This window comes from Halyomorpha halys, unplaced genomic scaffold (genome assembly GCF_000696795.3).
Source record: "Halyomorpha halys isolate HHAL.00 unplaced genomic scaffold, Hhal_1.1 Scaffold11404.1, whole genome shotgun sequence".
NCBI classification, from domain to species: Eukaryota; Metazoa; Arthropoda; class Insecta; order Hemiptera; family Pentatomidae; genus Halyomorpha; species Halyomorpha halys.
In genome coordinates, this window is record NW_027116080.1 from 1 (window position 1) to 4,149 (window position 4,149).

A 4,149-nucleotide genomic window follows, 5' to 3' on the forward strand; every position below is an offset into this window, starting at 1 on the left:
TATATATATATTTTGCAAAATGTTTCATTTCGCCATGGGAAGGTTTAAAGATAATGAAATCCTCGAATAAATAATATTTTGAAGAAAATTGAGATTTTAATATAATAAAATGAATTAGTAGACTTTTTTGACTCCCAAAAAATATTTTACTACTCTTTGATATTCCAATTAATGTCAGTTGTTTGGATATAGTACTAATATTGAAACACAGTGAGAGTTTTTGTTTCAAAACTGTATGTTACTAAATCTAAATGTTACTTATTATCATTATTATTATCTTTACTTAAACCACTGCAAAGTATGGCGTAGATTGGTTGAGTTATGTTGAAGTTATTAATATTTTTTTAAAAATTATGATTGTAACTTTATAGCATGTATTGGTTCAATTTATGTTACCAAACATAATAATAAAGTATTTCAAAATGTTTAATTTTAACTAAAAAATATAATAAACTTTAAGAAACTATCGATTTTATTCTTTAAATATAATCCTCAAATTTACTGCGTACACCGATGATGCCAAACGATATGCCTTTCTATCATGAGATGCTATAAACGAATGTAGTCGCATATATTGGATCAATTTATGTTACCAAATCATAATAATAAAGTATACCCACATGTTTAGTTTACTAAATATATACATTTATAACCATCAATCGTGTTTATTAAATCTATATACATTTTCAAATATAGCAATAGTGAAGCATTGCCGGGTCAGCTAGTTTTTTTATAAAAAACTACTGATTGAAAAATCAGTAGTTGGTAAATTTATATCTCACGATGTATTATTTTATGTATTATATACAAAAGCTCAAAATTTAAATAAATATTTGTTAATGTTTTAAATTTTTCAAATGTTTGTTGTTTTCATATCATATCATTCCTAAGTTCAACACCACATTAGGAGTGATAGAGACCCAAAGTGGACCAAACCACCTGCCACCATTTTGTATAAAACTGTGTGTAAAAGATTTTACAAATTTTTGCTAGACTACTTTAAACCTATTTTTACAATGAACTCTTTCATTTCTATTATAAAGAGAAATATTTTAAAATATATTAGAGTTGTCACTAAAATAATAGTTTTACTGTTAGTACTCACAATGTTGGATAGTCCACTTTCGGTGGTTTTCATCGTCTCATAAGTACTAAACATAAATTGGCAATACTTGAAAAATTTAAAAAAAGATTACGGGAAAACTCTATTCGTTCCAAGAGATGGAATTTACTTGCATATCAACTCAAACACATAGCTAGGTCGTAAGTGAGCCTTACATCTATGAATACTTAACTTCAGTAACTGGATACCTTAAAAAACCAAACGAAATTCCTAATTCTTTTAGGAATACATTAATTTACTTTCTTTATATTTACATTCACAGATTTATGAGACTGAATACTCATAAATATCAACTTTATTAACATTTTTTTATTATTAATATGATTAATAAGAATATTAAGTAATAATTAATATTAACAGTTTACCTTCGAACTTTGAAACTCCCCATTGCCTTTCTAACTTTGTTCACTTTTTTCTAGGGACATGCTGCTCTCTAGCGACGTTTCATCACTATTGGGTTCTTCTTCAAGCCTTGAAGTTCCTGACCTGAAGCAGTTCGGCTACGCGGGACTGAAGACAACGTCACCCATTCGGCCCGACAGCTTCATCCCGTACCAGGCCTACCACGGGTACGAGCAGCTCATCCACCAGGCTCACTAGTCAAAAGGATTCGTCCCGCGTCCTGTGCATTCATGGGCGAAGGGTGTGTGAATATTGTACATTGTAAGTGTGAGTGCACGATCTAGTGTGCGGAAGAAATTGGGAGTAACTGTTAAATTTATAAACGGTTTCTCCAACTTAGTTCGAAAACCCTAGGTTTACTTGAAATAATTGTTGGATCTAAAAAAAAAAAATGGTTGTTAAGAAAGAATTAAAAAAATTGTTTTAGACAAAATTGATTCGGAGATATCCGCATACAAGTTCCTCTGCAATACATTGGAATATAAAAACGGGGAAATCATAATCAGCTCAGATTTTTTTTGTAATTGATAACTAATTGTTCATTTATTTGCCTATATAAATAAATAAGTGTCATAATTTCTAATAAAATATATGATGAAATAATTTACGAAAACAATAAAAAATGAAATTTTTGTTTTCCGAGTTAGAAGTCTAGTATTTCTAAAATACAATAGATTCGCACATCTGCAAGCATTCATAACGACAAGGATTTCTACTCGCATTATTCTTGACGTTTTCAGTAAATTAATTTATCGTGTTGTATGTACATAGCCGTAATGTAAATATTGTATTAAATGTGAAGGACATGACTTAAACTGAAAACTCGCTCTTTGATGAACAATCCTAAGAACTTTGTTCATGGGTATTTCGTTAACGGCTTCATCTGATTAAATTGATATATCATAAAATTCCCTTCACATTTAACCAGTTCCTTTGTACTAGTTCCTACGTGATTATCCCACGTTATAACAAGTGGATATAATATGTGATATGTGCAATTTCTTTAAGTTAATTTAATTGTAATTTTTTTGTATATATGTCCATATTCATTTATATAGATCATCTTTATAAAAAATAGTAATAAATTAAAGCAAATAGATAATTGTAGAAATAGACAACCAACTTTGGAGCTTATGTTTATTATCTGTACATACTGTACATAAGAAATGTAAAAAAAAAGTTAAATTAAAACAAAAAAAATATACCTAGATGAATAGGTAAATCTTGTATATAATTTTAAGTTACCAAAGATTAATGTTTCCATTATTTTACCTATTATGAAATGTATGAATTATTTACCAATAGCAGATGCTGTTATTGAAAATTATCAAAATATAGATCATTTGATCTAAAATTAAAATTTATAATTATTTAACTATGGTTGATTCTTCATTAAGAGTTCCTCAGTAGTCCTATAATATGATAAAGTGACTAGAAAAATAAATTAACTTTAAATTTGGATGTTAACTTCTATTTTTGAACAGTCGAAAGTTAATCAACAAGGTTTGTAAATCATTACTGATATTGAAAACAAGATTACTCTGGAAATATTTGTTAATTATTTCTCTTTAATTTAAAACACTAATGAAGGATTATTAATTTCATACTTTTTTATAAATGATATAAATTAATGAAATTTTTGTCAAACAAGCATTTAATTTAAGAGTATAATGTATGAATATCTATATTCATTGGCATCTTATTTCAAATTAAAATTCTTGAGAATCCGTGATTTTATTTATTTATTTTTGGTTCTGAAGATAATAATAAAGATTTTTGATAAATAAATGTCATTACTCTATTGCTTAATATCCTTGATTTCCTGTATATTAAAGCTAAGCATCTCAAATTGGCTAAGTAGTTCTCAAATCAGTCAACAGTCCTTCTCCTACGACCGCCAAGGTGACATGATAAATAAAATAGTACACAAATTTAAATAAAAAAATTGATATTTATAAAATATTATTTAAAAACGTACTGTATCAAAACTGAAATAATTCAATTTTTAAAATCTATTTGAATGAGCTATATTTCCTCATCTTGAGTCTATAGCCTTTTACTCCCAGTCAATAATTCTTATATTTTATTTTTGACAATAATGTCAATAAAAAGAGACATACATTATGAAAACGAAACATGATCCTACATTATAATATCAAGAGTTTATCTTTTTAAAACAATAAAAACACAATTCAATTTTTCTTAATAATGATAGTATAATTTAATAATAATTGAAGTGTTCTGTCGTAACACACGGTGGTACCAGTACTGGTATTTATTTGGTGGGGGATCTAGTCCGGTAAGTGGGCCACTTGGTCCTTGTTGCCAACCCCTACCAGAGTTGTCGCCGCATACTAACCAAGGTGGGAGTGTCAATATTCATTCTTTGGGACCGCCGAAAAATAAATGTTAACTGCTCTAGGTTGGAATCGAACCCACAACGTTCCGAACCGAGCGCTCTAGGACCTACGCCCCAATCCGCACGGCCTTCATGTTTCTTAGCACACAGTAAATGAATAACTACATACAAATGAGGTAAAGGGTGTTTTTTTAAGCCCAATAGAACTTGAAATTGTAAAAAATAACACAAAAAATTAAATTGTAATCAAAATTTTTTTTTTATT

At 28.3% G+C, this 4,149-nt stretch overlaps 1 pseudogene; it reads left to right on the forward strand.

Annotated features, from left to right (window-relative positions):
• The first annotated feature begins 1,541 nt into the window (after positions 1-1,541).
• On the forward strand, positions 1,542-2,649 carry LOC136797163 (homeobox protein SIX1 pseudogene; annotated as a pseudogene).
• The last annotated feature ends 1,500 nt before the right edge of the window (positions 2,650-4,149 follow it).